The 18796-nt window shown below is 41.6% G+C and overlaps 2 long non-coding RNA genes across 5 annotated transcripts in view; one reads left to right on the top strand and one right to left on the bottom strand.

The window, feature by feature from the left end:
* LOC143512322 (uncharacterized) overlaps positions 1 to 16800 on the top strand; it is a 36230-nt gene extending 19430 nt beyond the window's left edge. The window contains exons 3-4 of one of the 4 annotated variants that reach the window (XR_013130433.1): positions 13844 to 13941; positions 16463 to 16800. This is a non-coding gene — a long non-coding RNA (uncharacterized LOC143512322). The other 3 variants (XR_013130431.1, XR_013130432.1, XR_013130430.1) reach the window with 3 other exon arrangements.
* Positions 16801 to 16970: 170 nt separating this feature from the next.
* Positions 16971 to 18746, bottom strand: LOC143512324 (uncharacterized). The gene is made up of 3 exons (XR_013130435.1): positions 18355 to 18746; positions 17415 to 17557; positions 16971 to 17313 (listed from the first exon to the last, which is right to left on the bottom strand). It is a non-coding gene; the product is annotated as an uncharacterized LOC143512324 (long non-coding RNA).
* Positions 18747 to 18796: the final 50 nt, after the last annotated feature.

The following is an 18796-nucleotide window of genomic DNA, read 5'->3' as shown; positions in this document are numbered from 1 at the left end:
GCAACCTTTTGAGCTTTTTGTTCAACAGACGCTGCAGGCATGTTTTAGCCAGCTAGCTACTGCTGCTGGTCTTGTGGCATAGCTTAACTAGGACAACAGTCTATTTGCTAGCTGGCAAGTGATGTTGATAAGATAATGGTAGCAGTAGCAACAGTTTTTATCAAAGGAGTGCATGGTGGCTACGTAGATTATTTTGGAAAACTAAATCATTCACTATTTGCATCTGGTCATGAAACGTGTAGTAATGTAGACTAAGAATAGTAATTCTAGACCAGGGCTATTCAACTATATTTTTTCTGCAGGCCAGATTTGGCAGAGAGCTCTGACCTGTGGGCCAGACAATTTTCAGACCTATACCAATACTGTTATAGTGGATGTAAAATTGAATCAAACACTACAACGTAAATCGAATGTAATTTGTTTGATTGGGTGGCGAACGTAAATTCGTAAACGTAATTTCGCCAATGTAAATTCTAACGTAAATTTCTACACGGTTTCGTAAAATGTTGAAAATAAAATGTTATTTATTTTTACGGCGGTTTATCAAATATTTATTTTTATTTATGGGGGGATGGGCCGCGGGCCGGTACAAGTTCATTAAAGGGCCAGTTCTGGCCCGTGGGCCACCAGTTGAATAGCCCTGTTCTAGACTAAGGCCCCGTCCACACGACGCTGGAGATTTTTAAAAACGGAGGTTTTTGTCTCTGTTGTAAAAATATCTCCGTCCACATGATCAGCGTTTTCAAAAATATCTATGTCCACACGGCTGCGTATCAGCTGCGTATCCATGCTGAACAAGTTGAGCGAATGTAAACAAAAAAAGACATGCGCAGACTCACTATGTGACGTCAGCGTTTTCCTAAACATGCGTTTTACCCGTCCACACAGTTTCAGAGCTTTTCTCATGTCTGACTCTGAAATGGCAAGATGGTGGTCCTCACTGGTGAGGTTGCATGCCATTGTAGCATTAGCGTTACTTGCTAAGCTAGCAATGCTAACTGCATTAGCATAATCAGTGCTAACCTCAAAACAGGCATAAAAGGTGTTTAAGTCTTTCACCAGTGAGGGATCTGTGATGGTTGAGGTGTGTGTCTGTTTGTGAAAGTCTGTGATGGTCCTGCCACACTCGTCTGCTAACATGCATGTTAGCATGTTAGCTTGGTTGGCTAAGGGTGTGTATCGGGTGTGGCATATTTGGACAGGGTGTGGTGAACTTGACATTCCTTGGAACAAAGTGGAATAACTTTGCAATGCTTGCATGGATTTGCTTCATTTTTTCTGTGTTATTAGAAAAGACCATAGCGGAATATATTGCAAATTTATAGACCATATTGTATAACTATGTGAATATACATGCTTGTGATGCTCAAGTTCAAGTGTGCATTTCTGACATTCCTGGTATATTTGCATGTGCGATAGAGGCTCAAAAATAAAACAAACCAAGGAATATGATATTGAAGTGTATCAATATGTTCCCCCAACTGTCTACTTCAGTTTGAGCCATGAATGATCATTTTCAAATATGTACAACTTGAGATATTTAGTTTTATAGTGGACTATGTCGGGCATCTGAGGAATTTAAAAAATGGCCGCTGGAATGTAGCTGCACAAAGGGGTTAAAAGCGGAGGACAAATTTCGACTGCGGTGTAAAAAATCACAATTGACAAAATATGGCACATTACATTTTAATGGCCTTACGAATTGTTCTATCTACCCACGGTTTCTGATTAGGAAAGATCTTAACAGTCACCATGGGCACGATATCATCCGTTACTTCATCATCCGTTACTCATCCAGCTACAAAGCTTGTAACTACCTCTGTGAACTCGTCGACGTCATCAGAGCTCGACCAAAACATGTCCCAGTCAACGTCACTCAACGCGTCCTGAAGCGTGGCTTCTGATTGGGCGGACTAGCGTCTTATCACTATGATTGACGGAGCTTCTTGTTTTAGTCTTTGTTTATATTCCGGCATGAGGAAAATGGCGGCGTGGTCTGATTTTCCAAAAGCCGGGTGAGTGATGGCTTTGTAGGCATTCTTGAATGGGGTGTAGCAGTGGTCCAGTGTACTTGTTCCTCTCGTTGCACAAGCTACATGCTGATACAAGTTGGGCATAACTCTCTTAAGATTTGCTTTGTTAAAATCACCAGCTACTATGAGAGCGGTGTCCGGGTGTTTAGCGTAGTCAAATTTGACGTTGAGTTCTTGTAGGCTGAAATGTCCACACGTTTTGGCAGACACAACTTACAGCGCATTATATAACTGTCCTTTTACACGTTTGTAAAGTAAACATTGGCTGTATGAGGTCAGGGATGCTCTAGAAGTTTTTCTGTCACTTTCTTTCTACCGGTGGAGAAAGTTTGCGTATGCAATCACGTGACTGACCGGCTTCATTTCATTGGTCACACATACTCAGACATGACGTTGGTCAATCTTCTCACAGAAAAATACGAATTATTTACAAAACTAAAATAATGGTTGCGCCTTTTGGGATTTTTTCTCCTGACCCAGATGGGTCCCAACTCTGCCCCGATGAACTTATTGGTTTTGACTGAGTCAAGACCCCAAAAAGTCTTGACACCAAAAGTTATTTTCAGATAAATTTAGACTACCGTTCAAAAGTTTGGGGTCACCTAGACAATTTTGTGTTTTGCCCTGAAATCTCATACTTTTATTTATCAAATGAGTTGCAAAATGAATAGAAATATAGTCCAGACATTGACAAGGTAGAAATAATGTTTTTTTTTATTTGAAATAATTTTCTACTTTAAACTTTGCTTTCGTCAAAGAATGCTCCCTTAGCAGCAATTACAGCATTGCAGACCTTTGGCATTCTAGCTGTTAATTTGCTGAGGTAATCTGGAGAAATTTCACCCCATGCTTCCAGAAGCCGCTCCCACAAGTTTGATTGGGTTGATGGGCACTTTTTTCGTACCATACGGTCAAGATGCTCCCACAACAGCTCAATGGGGTTGAGATCTGGTGACTGCGCTGGCCACTCCATTACCGATAAAACACCAGCTGCCTGCTTCTTCTCTAAATAGTTTGTGCATAATTTGGAGGTGTGCTTTGGGTCATTGTCCTGTTGCAGGATGAAATTGGCTCCAATCAAGCGCTGTCCACAGGGTATGGCATGGTGTTGCAAAATGGAGTGATAGCCTTCCTTATTCAAAATCCCTTTTACCTTGTACAAATCTCCCACTTTACCAGCACCAAAGCAACCCCAGACCATCACATTACCTCCACCATGTTTGACAGATGGTGTCAGGCACTCATCCAGCATCTTTTCAGTTGTTCTGCGTCTCACAAATGTCCGTCTGTGTGATCCAAACACCTCAAACCTTGATTCGTCTGTCCATAACACTTTTTTCCAATCTTCCTCTGTTCAATGTCTGTGTTCTTTTGCCCATATTAATCTTTTTCTTTTATTAGCCAGTCTCAGATATGGCTTTTTCTTTGCCACTCTGCCCTGAAGGCCAGCATCCCGGAGTCGCCTCTTCACTGTAGATGTTGACACTGGCGTTTTGCGGGTACTATTTAATGAATCTGCCAGTTGAGGACCTGTGAGGCATCGATTTCTCAAACCTGAGACTCTAATGTACTTGTCTTCTTGCTCAGTTGTGCAGCAGGGCTTTCCACTTCTCCTTCTACTCTGGTTAGAGCCTGTCTGTGCTCTCCTCTGAAGGGAGTAGTACACACCATTGTAGGAAATCTTCAGTTTCTTGGCAATGTCTCGCATGGAATAGCCTTCATTTCTCAGAACAAGAATAGACTGTCAAGTTTCAATTGAAAGTTGTCTTTTTCTGACCATTTTGTGAGTTTAATCGAACCAACAATTGTAATGCTCTAGATTCTCAACTAGCTTAAAGGAAGGTCAGTTTTATAGCTTCTCTAATCAGCAAAACTGTTTTCAGCTGTGCTAACCTACTTGCACAAGGGTTTTCAAGGGTTTTCTAAATATCCAATAGCCTCCTTACAGAGTTAGCAAACACAATGTACCATTAGAACACTGGAGTGATGGTTGTTGGAAATGGGTCTCCATACATCTATGTAGATATTGCATTAAAAACCAGACGTTTACAGCTAGAATAGTCATTTACCATATTAATAATGTATAGAGTGTATTTTTGATGCATTTAATGTTAGCTAAATTGAAAAAAAAACTGCTTTTCTTTCAAAAATAACAACATTTCTAAGTGACCCCAAACTTTTAAACGGTAGTGTATATAGAACAAGAATTTATATAGAATAAGAGCGAGTACAAAATAGCCAAAGTATACGTGGTACAAACTCTTCAGTGCACTGGTGCTAGTTGCCTAGAAGTCTACCTAACCCAAGTGGATACCAGCAACGTCCGAGCAAAAAAGCTCCCGTCTTGGGCGATGTCTTCTCTTTCATACTCTCTCTAAGTTTCAGTAGCCCCCCACTATGGAGAGGATTCAGTGCCAATTGGAAATGTAATCACTACTAGGCAAAAATGGAAATGCAATCCACAAAATGCATTGCTTTTCCATACAAACATGCAGAATACGTGCCAAAACGAAATGCAAAAGCACTATTACATTACATTTCAATGCACTTTATCTCTTTATTGAAAAACAATACACACAAATTTGCTTTAAAACCAAAACGCTGAATTTGTGCCAGAATTGCATATAATACAGCTCGAAATGTAATCATGACACAGAGGTATTGCTTTTCACCGTACGGTATTTCAGACATAAATGTCTCCTTTAAATGTAATGATCACGAGATTGATTTAAACACTGATGTGATGAAAACATGCCACAATGAAAAGTAAAAGCTCCAGTGTGTATGGATTTGTATTTAAAGAAAGAAACGCTGAATTCATGCCAGAAGCCACCTTGAAATGCAATCGACTGAACGTCATTGTATTCCACTGTGTGTCTCTGCGAAGCTGTATTCATGCCAGAATGAAATCTAATCACTGTCCAATAGGAACGCTCGCCTGAATTTGGGGTGGGGCTTAGACTCCAGTCAGAAGCAATCGCTGGTAGTTGGACTTGAAAGCAGCAGAAATGTCTTTTCACGAAAGAATAAAAGAGGAAATAAACAGTCTAATTGGACAAATTGAGGCTGGTGCAGTTACAGACGACTACGTGCTTAACGTAATTAAGCTGAAGGTGCTGGACAATATTGAAAATGGACCTTGAAAGTGTCGTACATGTGCTTGAATTCCACCTTGTAAAGGTGGATGAACCCTGCAAAGTGATTTTAACTTAGTTCATTGAGCACTCTAGTTTTGTCCTAACTAGATATTTAGACATAATACTGCTGTAATACTGCGAAGTCGTGGTCAGAAGTGAACTTCGTATAGCCAGTGTGTATTTTATTTAAAATAATTAACACCCTTGAGCCAGTGTGGCTTTGGACATAGATAATGTGGTGCCGTTTGCTGTGATGGATAATTAAAGTCTAGCTCTTATTTATGCATAGAAACATAAATCGACAATATAATCTGTAGCGTCTTTATGTGCGGATGAACGAATTCAACACAACACCGGTCGAAAGACCTTACAGGCATGAACTCTGAACTATCAGGCACCGTTCAGAAACTGATCAGTTCAGTTAAATGTACAATGAGTCCCCGCTTAACGATGGGTTTAGAGACTGAAATGTCCGTTGTAAAGCAGCTTTCGTCGTTAAGCGTGACCCTAGATTTAGATACGCTTTGATCATTAATACAGTATAGAAAAAGCTAACAATGTTCTTGTGCGTACAGCGTGAGAAAGAGCGATCGCGTTGCCGAGATGAGCTTATCGTACACAACACTCCACTACGCTCCACTACACTCCACAATCTTCGCAGTTTGAGATTCGTTTGGTTACTGGCCCAGGACCTTACAGGCATCCAGCAGGCTTCTGAGCTTGCCCCTCTGAACCATTTCACCTGTGCGCTTTACTCAATATGCCATGTTTCCTGTTAGATTTGAGACATAAAATGATGCTGGGCCAGGCCAAAATGAGGTTTCTCTTACAGATAGTAACCGTTTACGTAATATGCATGTGTTGCTTGTCTGGCCCAACGCATTATAGGCATACAGCAGACATACAGCTTACTGGCTATACGAAGTTCACTTCTGACCACGACTTCGCAGTATTACAGCAGTATTATGTCTAAATATCTAGTTAGGACAAAACTAGAGTGCTCAATGAACTAAGTTAAAATCACTGTAACTCTGGAATATCATCTGTAGCGTTTTTATGCGTGTGCAAATGAGGGGACTCGAAATTTGGCACAACACGTTCGTTTGGAAAAAATTCTCAGTCGTGCCACCTGCTTGCATGAGTTAAATGAAAACGAGCACTTTCTTCTTTGATTTACAACTTTGTCCTACCACCTGATTAACTTTCTGTTATACCCCTGACGGGTAAAGAAACATCTACAGAAAAGCCACACCTCATTATAAGTCACATGGTTCAAAGCGTGAGGGAATAAGTAGCGGTTTATAATCTGGAAAATGTTTTTTTTTTGTTGTTTTGTTCTTTTTGAGCTGCCGATTTCCATTTCCATTGCCCCAGTTGCTGTATGTATGCAATAAATCTCACTCTTTTATTCATTCCACTATCCCATGTTGTCCCTCAGTAACTAGACAGTGGGGGAACATAACAGTTGGGAGCTTGTCCTCTTCTCTGTGTTTTTCTCTTTTTTTTGGTGGTGGCGTGATTCTGGAAAGTTGCTTTAGTTATGTTGGGGCGTTTCGATCTTGAGCAATTTACGTTTTTTCCTACGGTAGAGCAGTTTGACTTATGTCGCAAGGACAATCTGCTGATGGTAGTGGAGTTTTTTTTATGTTAAAGTATCACGTTCAGCCACTAAACGAGTTATAAAGTCTGTGCTGTATGACGAGTTGGTACAGCGTCAGGTTCTTCCAGCGCAGGAGGGGTCTGCTGACAAAGGCGAGGATGGTATGGCATCTGCTGACGTTGTTAATGTTGCTGAGGTCGCTGACATCAGCCCCCGTTACATAATCCTATGATAGCGCTCCGTTTGAAGGAGTTAGATCTGGAGTTGAGTTGACAACATGTGCGGGCTTTAGAATTTGAGGCTCATAGAGATATAAAAGTACATGAGTTTGAATTGGAGATTGAGACGCGACGCAGTCAAATTCCTCTTTCTAGACCTCCCACCACTGTTCATAGTTCTAGTCCGTCATGCCTTGTCCCTGCTCCTCGTAGAGTACCTCCTCCACCTTTACCTGGTTTTGACATCACTAAGAATCTGTCTGTTGTACCTTTATTTCGTGAAACCGAGGTTGATATGTATTTCCCTGTGTTTGAGTGTATTGCAACTACACTCCAGTGGCCCAGAGATGCTTGGACTCTATTGTTGCAATGCAAATTAGTTGGAGGAGCGCAAGAGGTTTGTTCTGCCCTTACATTAGAGCAGAGTTTAGATTACAATACCGTAAAAACGGCGGTGTTAAGAGCATATGAATAGAGCATAGGTCCCGAAGCCTATCGCCAGCGGTTTCGTGGTAATGTTAAATCGTCCACTCAAATGTATGTGGAGTTTGCAAGAGAAAAAACAGCCTTGTTGGAAAAATGGTGTACGGCGTGCAAAGTCAGTACTTTAGAACAGGAGTTGATTTTACTCGAAGAATTCAAAACGTGTGCGTCAGAAAAACTTGTGGTTCAGCACATCAGATAAATCAGTGTTTCTCACTAGTCACTGTCCAATCTTCTCTCAAATTAGCTGCGGTCACTTCCATGCTAAAGAAACATGGATTAGACTCATCCTCATCTGTGGCCTCTCTTGGTTGAGGTGTAGCTCAGGGATCTGTTCTAGGACCTCTCCACTTCATTAAATACATTTTTCCACTTGGCCAGATGATCTGCTATCATGGTCTCACTGCTATGCAGGCAATATTCAGATCAATATCAGCAGTGCTTCCCCTCCTGCATCTGCCCAGACTCTGACTTATTGCAGATGTAAAACTGCATAATAAACTCCTATAACTCTGTGTCAATAAAACAAGTTTTACTAGTTTCCCATGTCTCTATTTTTCAGTAGACACTGAAGGTGTTTCTTTCACGTCAGCCCAAGTTATCAAAAACCTTGGCTGTCTCTTATACTCATCGCTCACTTTTGAGTCTCACGTTACGTTATTCATAAACTGTACTTTACCATCTGCACAACATTGCACGCTAACGGCCCACGCTCAGTGATTCTAGAATGTTGATAAATACCTTCACTTTTTCTTGTCTTGACTTTCTTTTCTATGGCCTCTCAAACTGATCACCCCCCCCCCCCCCCCCCCCCCCAAGTAAATCAGAAACTGAGCTGCTCTATCAAACGCACTGCACATATTACACCTACAAAATTCTCCTGCAATTTAACTGGCTCATTTCATGGGTAAAGTACAATATTCTTCCAACCTTTAAAGCCATACACAGTCTGTCTCCTGTCTATCTTTCTGAACTTATTGTCCCATATCATCTGCCTCATGCACTGAAATCTTATAAATTCTGGACTTTTTACTGTTTCCCAAACTAGACATTCAACCATGGGTGGCAGATCCTTCAGCGTCCCTGCCCTTACCTTTGGAACTCTATGACTCAGTCTCTCCATAACTGGTCATCACTTCTATCAAATTGTTGCTTAAAACTTTCCTCTTTTTCTACTTCTTAACTTCTCTCTAATCCCTACAGTGAAGCATCCTTGAAGTCAAAGTCAAGGCATTTTAGAAGTCAATGCACTATAAAAATCTCAAACATTATTATTATTATTATTGGCATACTTGTCATGTCATCAGCATTGAGTCATTATGACAACAAAAAAATGCTGACATCAAAGTTGACTATAACTTTTATAGTCAAACAGCTTTTATGACAGCTGGAGTAAGCTTTTACAAATGTGTGTGTATTTGTAAGTCAGTGATTTTGAAGGGCTTATGTATGTGTCATGTAGACTTCTAAACAGTGTAATTCAGTGTAGTGTTACTGCCATTTGCAAAGCGTTGACATGGCAACGTTCCAATCTCTTGTTCATTCCTAACCAAAAACAAAATGCAGTGAATAAAAGCAAAAGGAGGAAATAAGTAAAACTCCCCAAAAGATGGCATGCTGCAGCCAAGAGTCCAAAGTTCAATATCCAGAATGTAGCAAGGCCCTTGTTTTCTTTTTCAGGACATCCCTATCCCACAACTGCAACAATATCTGTAACCTCAAGGTCCACAGCTCTGACCACAAAAAGTCATCCAAAATGAACACATTTTCAAAGCGTCCCGAAGCGAAATATATTCTCTGAAAACAGAGGTTTGGGAAAGTAACCTTTTCTTCTGGATTCTGTGTATTCCCCTTTGCTTTATTGATTCTCCAACTGTTCTCGTTCTCGTGGCGTTAGGCTCACGTGGGGCGTTTGATGCTTTGGTGTCCTTATGATGGGAGGATGAGAGCGAGTTACACGAGAGGGGAAGTGACTCAGCCCAGTCCCAGAGCTTCCTGGCCGCAGACACGAAACCGTGACGTCATGCTCTTATATCTCCCAGGGTAACTAAGCATTGGCTGGTGTTTGGGGAAGGATCAGAGGTGTGGGCCGGACCTGCTTTCTTAACCTCCTCTTACTCTTCAGTCTTACTCACTGCTCTGCTTCATCCAAGCCACAGGAAGCTGACTGACGTGGTATCACAGTTTCTGTTTCATAAACCATGTCTAAGTGCTGCTTGTAATGGCCTCTAAACGTAGGGCTGATGATGAATAAGAATGAAAACACAGAGGAGAGCCATAATGGCGTCATTAATGAAAACACATGAGAGCCATTGATGGCTATAAGAGCAAATGATAGATTTTATCTGGGGTATAAATGACAACATTTCCTGACCTGGGAACCAGGTGCATTAGGACTCAAAGACACTGCTTCCATCCAACATCCTGCAATGTCTCTTTTCCAGATGGTCCATCTCTGCTTCTAAAAGGCTTGTAAATGCAAGAGCAAAGGCCACAGAGCATAGATCTCAGGTAGCCGAAATGATTGTGCTTAAATGCGTTGATAGGGTAACTGAAACGGGGAAATCTGACCATAATTCTCTGAATCCAAAGCTCTGATCTGAAGACTTGAGAACTTCCAGATTATATGTACAATAAATAATGTTTATATAGTTTAAAGTGTATTTATTCTGGAATTACAAAACCAGAGTTTACCGACATCCATGTATGGCTTTTGTCCTGAGAACACAACCATTCCAAAAGGTTACAGGGAATACTGCAGAGAGGAAGACATTTCCAGCAACTCTGAGTACAAAAACAGTTTGTGGATTAAAGAGGTCAATGGAGATTACTGAACCATGGATGTAAACACTTACAAATGAACAAATAACACCCAACGTATAAACCAATCAGCATGTAGAAAGCACTGCTTAGCATGCTTTGTCTTGAACTGAATACAGCAGCTGAAGACCACATTGTGTTTTCTGGTCTGTTGAATCCACCTTCAATTTGTATCGTACTTATTTGGCAGATCTAACATTCACAATATGTACATATGGTGTAGTCGTTGTTTCCAAGTCTTGACGCATATTAGCGGCAGACATCCAATTCCTCCAACACTCATTAAAATGAATGAAAGAAGCCCACACGTTTCAAGGTCAAAACATCAATTCATCATTCCTCTTCCTTTTTGGCCCCTCCCTCTCTCTTCCTCTCTTATGTAAGGAAAGTGTTGCTAGGCAGATATCTTTTTTGTTTGTGGGTTTTTTATTTTTTTTGCATTACTGGTTTTCTGCAACAAGCTAACAACACAATCTCTGGGTTGCCATGTCCTCTCAGGAATGCCACTGCTTCGGATGAATGCATGACCTGCCATGCTCACTGTGACACAGAGTTCAGTTCCCTTGTTTTCACGTCAGAAAGACTTTGTCTATAACCCCAGCAAGAGGTGGACAGCACAGAAATGGCTTCAGAATCGTCTGGTTTCAAATTAAATAACGTTTCCTTGTACATGATCCTCGACTCTAGTTGTGTTCCAAGGTTCATTGTCAGGTCTTGTAGGCTGCTGGACTGAAGTGGCGGTTCCTGGGAAAATAGACTCAGAAGGCTCAACCGCCACATTAGACCCATTACATTAGATCCATTACAATAGGCCCATTAAGGAGGAGCTGAAATGTGTGTCATGCTTGCATGTCAGAAACAAGTCGGATACACAGAAGAGTGGTCTCTGTGGAGTATAAGAATTATTTTGACCAATTCTCTTTGTGTAATTGTGATCAGTTACACTAATCCAACATCAGGGTGAGACTACCATGTACAAGTCATGTTTTTCTCTTCCTAAACCTTTGGAACGCAGGCATATGAACAAAGGAGACCTGATCCCCTATCAACATGACTCAATACAAATATGGGCCCAGACCAGTCAAAAAATAAGTGACCCTGCTCTCAAAGGTCCCTACTCTCATCTGCACAGTTGCATGTAAGGCTTTGACATTCCTTTTAAGTCACCATGTCTTAGCTATTTTTTTTAATGTTTTCTTTCAAGACACCCTGTCCCACGTTCATCGAGGATTCACTTTCATGTTCAACCGCAAGGACCATCCCATTTTAGTGCTGCCTGAATGACTTCCATGTGTGCTGTGTATCATGTCTGCATGTGACCAGCCTACCAAGAGCACCGCTTTGAAGTAACGTTTAAACAGGATTTAGGGAGGAGCTGAAACAGAAGAATGGCCTGACGTTGCTGAGCTATTACTATTACCATCGGTCAGAGCTATTTACCGAAAACGAGAGCCTTCAACATTAACATAAAGCCTGAACCCAGACTCCAGTGTGCATGAAGCAAAAACTCAATAAATTTCAAATGTTAAAGCCCAACGTGACTTAAAACAACAATAGAGGCAATCAGTCTAATGTACTGGACAATCTGACGTCACTTCAGCAATCGTCATGTAAAAGCTTGGCCTGAATTACTCAATAATTTCATTCCTATAAAGGGAATTCCCTTACGTTTGGGGTGTCATTTCCAGAAATGTATGTCATCATTTCAAATGAACAGGACACAGGTTGATCTCATTCAAGTCCAGGGCAGTAAATGAACATATGGAATACAGAAAGTTCATGTTTTGGATCTTAATACATTCCCTTTTTCCTTTTCACTTGAAATAACTATTGTGAGAACACATTGCAGATATGTCCATTCAAAGCATTCTCAGTAACAGAACCTGAATGAATCACATGGTTGCCCCACCTGAAAAAACACAGAAACCACGCCCGGTTTCACTGCCCGTAAATCCACCTTGTTCCGTGCTTTTTCACTCTGCCATCCAAGCTCTGCCCAGGATGACTTACATGCACTTTTATGCATGAGCAGACCCAGCATGGGGTCACATGCATTGCCCAAGGGCATATTGAGAGTAGCAGGATGTTATCAGCAGTGATCATACTCAACATCCTGGTTCCAAGCCAAGTCCTCCAGCCCTGGGGCTACCATCACCCAGTGTGCACTGATTAAAGAAAGTTTTGATGACGGCAAGGGCATGATGAAGGACCACGCATTTCTCCATGGCTTAGCACGAGTGGCCTCCGCACATGTTGCCATCCAGCACAGAACTGTCTCCAGAAAGGACAGACCATGAGAGAGGAGGATCTGAAGTAGAGTCCATCGGTTTTACGGGATAAGACTACAGAGCCATCTGGCTTTTTTTTCATTGTGACTAAGAGGGAAGTGTAAGTATTGAAGGATTTTGTAGTCACAGCTGCACAACAGTTCACAAGATCCATAATGTTCATGCTGCTGGTGGTATTGCCAAGCCAGGCCTTCTAGAGTGCCCATTGGTCCATGCAAGACTGAGCAGTGAGCACACACACACAAATAAACAAATTAAACAATATGGACAGAGATATCTAACATACTGTATATAATGAGTTGGGCAGTGATGATTAGCACAATAGTGGCTGTGTCAGCCCGTCTGTTCCATTAGTGCTTCTTTGATTTACTGCTCTTCATTCTTCATTCTGCTGTTCTTAGTTTCTTCAGGCTGGAAATCAGTGGTGTTTTAACATATGGTGGATTTCCCTAGACTGTAGTTTCTGCTTATGTCCTCATAAAGTATAGCAATGTGCATTATCAGTCATCCAATTCATAGGAGAAGGGTACACATGGATATAATGATCTTTGCATCCACCAAGAAGAAAAAAAAAGAAAAATAAATAAATAAAACCATTGAAACAGTTGTGAGATTAATGAGATGGCTTAAAATTTAACTATCTGCCTCCAGCCATGGTCTTTTTACATAAATACCCACCAATCCCACCTATTCAGTGTTATGTTATGCCTACAATCACTAATAATCAGGTTTTTTTTTATTTTTTGCTGTTAGCTGCCTGCTGTCATCCGTATAATGAAGATGTGGTTTGGGAGAAAAATTCCCTGAAATTGAGAGCAGAATGTAGTCGCCATGGTAACCTGTTCTTCCTCAATTAGCCTTTGGAGGGGCCCATGGCAGATCCTCTCCGGTCGTTTGGGTGCTCGTCTCTCACTTTAAAGCAGGAGAAAGAAGACCTCACTTGAATGATGTTGCTTGGCCTACTTAAGGGAATCTTCAGGGACAGAGTTGGACATGCTCTGAAACTCTGCCAGAAAACCCAATTAGACTCCCCGTGGACGTTTGAAACTGGTCACATGATCCTGGAGTTCTCAGGCAAAGGAACAGGCCTTGCCACTCCACTGAACAAGGCAATATGGTGGAGCTGTGGATGGCTACTAACTTTAGAAATGTGTCCTGGATGTTGCAGCAACCCAAATTCAGTAGCAGCAGTGATGTAGTGTCTTATCACATATTAAGACAAAATAAATTAGTTATTTTCATTAAGTTATTGTGTTTTTTTTAGATATTAATACACAACACTGCAATACAACTCAGATTCAAACCACAGTGGCGATGACATGCCCGGCTTTAGAGAGACACACTGAGCACTCCTGGAAAGATGTAAGTGATGCTTGTCCTAAGGTTAGAAGTACACCGAAATCTGTGCAAATATGAACATGAGCTGGACAGCTGTTTCATAGCCATTGGAAGGAGACTCATTACTCTGAAGTCATAACAGCATTATTTGCTTTCAACCATTGTAGCTTTTCCATTAAAGACATGAAATACAGTCAAATCAGGCTCCGATGTTAAGTACATAGAAACTGTAGCTAAGTACGTAATACGTTATGTTACTAATGTTACTCTGTAAATAAATAAAAAAACTCACGGACCTGATCTCAGCAATTCGATCAGAGCATTTGGTCTCCCCTCGGCACCAACACCTGTTCTTAATCACTGTTTTGGTTATCGAGTGTATGAATACTTCATGGCTTTATGTGTGTGTGTGTCTTCACTTAGTGCTGCGTCGTTCATTGTGAACAAGTCTGAGTCTCCCTTGTTTTTAGTTCTACTTTCCCTGTGGCCATGTTATTAAATGTTTTGTTTCTTTGTTTGATAAGCTGTCTAAGCATTTTTCTGCAAATTGTGTGCTGGCTAAGAATAGTCATACTTTACTATTAGAAAGGGTTGGGTTAACCTTTTTAAATTGTTAATCTACTTATCACTTAGTGTGTCATTTTATATTTATGAAGTAGTTAACAAGTCGCTGAAACATGCATATACCCAAAACCTCTTTGACTTAAACACACACACGCACACAAACAGAATGACAATTACCATCCAGTTTAATATACGTAATTTATGAGGTCTTAAATGGACCTTAAAAATGCCCAGAACTGCACAAGTCCACAGTTCTGAGCCAAAATATGCAGAATTCATGTTCCTATTTGGGCTGCCTGATGTTTGGCTGTGGACATGGGGACCATAAACAGGCTGAAGTCTGAAGCAGTCAATGGCAGTGAAGCTTTGGATTGGCAGTGACCAGTCCGTCCTGCAGACCGCAATGGGAAGAGCTCGTGGTGGACGTATTTGGCTGAGTCAGGTTTGAGCCCACAGACATGGAGTTACAATCCCAGGTGTGACCCATTAGCTCCCATCTGGAGGCTATCACGCTGGACCCTCCTTCCAGCAACTCACTAGCATGGCCCAAAACGCAACACTTAAATTAGCACTGGGACATTAGCTGTCAGTCACTCACAATGCCCTGATAGCAATTAGCCTGCATGTTTGTGTATGAATTTTTTCAGACTTGTGTGTTTAAGATATGCTCTTCGGGTGATGGGATTTTGACCCTTGACCTATATCTGTTAATAAAATGGTGTCAAATGAAAGAGAGCTCTACTCCAGCTTCAACACACAGGATTATGGTGGAACGTGTGGATGCGATGATGCCTACTGGAATCACATGAATGGGACTTGAGAAGATTGAGCTCTCCTCTGAGCCACCCACACACATTACTGGCTACTGGTTCCAGTCTGCCTCTGCTGGGTTCAATCACAGTGTTCACTGGCATAGTGAGGCCCATACGCACACATCAGAGAACCATAATAAAAGTGGAGACCGGCAGCTGACGAGAAAGAGCCATTAGTCTTTTCATGCTGAGGTGGTCGGCTGGCATTTGAAATACCACTTGTTTACTTTGCACAAATACTGACAGAAAACGGCTTTATGTTCCAGTAGCTCATGAAAAGAATATAATGCACATTCATTTTACAAGTTATCATAACAAATCAGTAGTCATGCCTCCCACATCCCCATAAAGTCTAATTGCTTTTAGATTAACATTGCTTTGAAAGTGTTTGTTTTTTAAAGGAGACAGTTCTTGGATTATAAGTATTTTTTCCATATAGTTATTCAAACTGACAGACCTCAAGGCTAAAAATAGAACCTAGCAAGTTCATGATTACGGGAATCTGTTACACGGGCTGAAATCTAACCAGACATAAACAGGCCCTGAGAGTGCTATCAGATTTCCAAGCTTCTATTGTTCCTTAAGCCGTCTGTAGTACAAGACAACGTTCCCACTCCTCACCTCCCCACTGCAGAACAGAAGTGCCATTCCTTTCAGGTGTGTGCGTCTGAGTTATGATCCCAGTCTAGACAAGGGGAACGAAGTGGAAATTCTTCAAACTCCTCCAGCTGAACGAGAAGACCAGTTACCTCCAAGCCGGCGTCATTTTACAATTAAACAAAACGCTCTGACAGGTTAAACATCCAAACTGTATGGAAAACATTCCATGAAAATCGCTATCTCTGTAACTCCAACACATTTTGGTCTTTTCACTAGCAGGAAAGCAAATACAACAGATATCATCACCTGGGAAGACTGATATAGTCAGGGGCAGCTTTCAGTAGAGTGCATGTTGACATTGGAAGATACAATAACTGCTGTGCAAAACAGGCAGACATACACAGAAAGGTTGGCGAGTGATGGCACAGCCCTGCCTCGCTTGTATCCGCCGGTATGTATGTGATTGGTTTTGTAAAGGTGTTATCTTCTCGATCTCGGGGGCCCGGCTGCCTGAGTGCTTCCACTGACTGGTACGTGGTTCAAATATGATTGTGTTATTATGCCTGCAGAATCACCCTTAACCATGCTCGGTGAACCAGCTGAATAGCACACAGATGAAGAAGGTGGCAGCCTTTGTTGCCAGGCGACCACAAACACACTGACAAGTGAAACTCAGCAGCTGGATCTTACCATGGGAAAACAAGGACTGATTTCACGATCCTGATAAGTTCCAGAGCACGGGCGCCTGGGTGCTGGAATATTCCACCTCGCTCTCTTCAGCAGTCGGTTTTGGAGAGTTTCAACTTTCTTGCTTTTGCCCACGGTCAGGGCCGGTCAGTCAAAGGCTGTTTCCTGACTCCCACACTGTGTTACAATAAAAAAAATGTCTGCATATGTTTAACGAATAGGTCCATTATTAAAGTACCAAATATGTACAGTGCCATATAACCCCCTTTTGATTCCACATTGTCTGGATTGAACACAAGACATTGTTTTATTTTAATTTTATTTTTTCCTTTTAATAGAGTGACAGAAAAAGCCTTTCATGTGTGCCACACCTAGTTAAATTCACCAAAACCAGAATCTTTTAAAAGCAGATTCCCCCATGCTCGACTTAGGGCCTAATTTATGGGTGCAGTAACGTTTGAGTACTAGCTCGTGTCAACCCATTGCCACTAGTGCCCAATGGTACTTGTGCATGATGGTACAGGTGCTCGATGGTACTGGGACACGATGCTGCTGGTACCTAATGGCACCATTGCCCAACACCACTGGTGTGTGATGGAGAGGCAGCGCTTGGCACAGCCCCCAGGCGCAGGGCAGAGGAGCCATGGAGAGGGCGGAGGGGGTCCGCCACGCTGGTTCCGCACCGGTCCATTACACAGAGACATGGTGGTGTGGCCTTCTCATGGTTGCTTTGCTGCAGAATAATAACAAGTTGGCTGAGTCAAACTGTAAGCAACGAGAAAGAAGCAAAGCTCAGAACAATCTGTAAAGTATAAAATTTGACTGTAAATATACTTTGTAAATTACTGGAGAGTGCAGCAGCTCTTCGGGGGGTGAGGGAGGGGTGAGGTGTAGGGAGTCTGCGGCTGGGGGCATCGTTTTCACACGTTCAATGTAGACAGGTTGGTGTTGGTGTTGATGGGATAATTTGAACATTTCTGAACACAGAATTCATAGGAGGTTAAATAATTGTTCTGCACTGAGTCCACTTCTCTGGAAGGTAAAGCTTAGTGTTTTTTCCACATAAGGTGAAAAGAACAGCTTTAATGGTGCCAGAAATTACAAATTGAGCTGCGATGTTTAAAAAGTACATTGTGAAAAATAAATATTAAAAAATTCCTTTCACATCACATAAATCCATATGCTCCAAATATAATACTTCATAATCTACAAATTCCTACCTTCAGATTTTAGACTATACAGTTTACCATGGTATTCTGGAACATCCACATATGTCCACATACCAACATTATACCAAAATTCCCAAACAGGACAAGAGTATCCAAAAGAAAAGAAAAGAGCAGATGGGGGTCATTGTGTCAGCAGAATATCTTCCCTGTCCTCCTTTTTCAGATTGGGAGAAAGAGGGAGAGAGAGGGGGGGAGAGAAAGAGAGGGGGAGAGAGAAAGTTTTTCCAGTGAGCTTTGAGACCTGGCTATCCTCCACAGGAGATACACACCACTGATTAGGGAAACCACATGCTTGGTGACAAATGCGGCAGCTTCCATATTTTGGTTATGGCAAAGTCTATCTTTAGCTCTGTTTGTTAGAATGAAGGCATTTGTGCTGAAGTGCTGCTTATTTTTGATTTTTTCCTCACTCAGTCCTCTCACGGCTGTTAACTTTGACGGAACATAGTTTAACACTTGTGTAAGGTCATAGCATGATGTTCCAATAGGATAAGAGGCATGGTTTCAGCAGAACGGCACCAGCAGGACTGTCATCAGGAGATTACCTAATCAGATTGCCTCAACAGGAGAACCTCGCCAGTGGGACCTCATCAGGAGAACCTAACCAGGAGAACCTCAGCAGCAGGACCTCGTCAGGAGAAAATGAGAGATGTTTGCAATTCCAAACAGCAGGAAAGAACATGCAAAGTGGTCTCATTTTACCTGTAATATAAGTGAAATTATTATTACTTTTTTAACCACAGGCAAGACACACTTTAGAACTCCTCTATGACATTAAAGGATCCAGTGTGGTCATAATTATATGTTGCCATGCAACTATAATGAAGATAAATGCTAGATGGTAATATGAACTTAATATGAACTACTCAGAGACATATGTTTGTTTTTCAACTTATATATGTTCAAGGAATATAAAAAAAAACATTGCCACAAGCATCACTTTTGAAACTGCTTTAGCAAATATTTTTGGGCAAGATTGCACTGCCT

This window comes from Brachyhypopomus gauderio, chromosome 4, assembly GCF_052324685.1.
Source record: "Brachyhypopomus gauderio isolate BG-103 chromosome 4, BGAUD_0.2, whole genome shotgun sequence".
NCBI classification, from domain to species: Eukaryota; Metazoa; Chordata; class Actinopteri; order Gymnotiformes; family Hypopomidae; genus Brachyhypopomus; species Brachyhypopomus gauderio.
The sequence above is the reverse complement of the archived record's forward strand: the minus strand, read 5'-3'. Positions and strand labels throughout refer to the sequence as shown.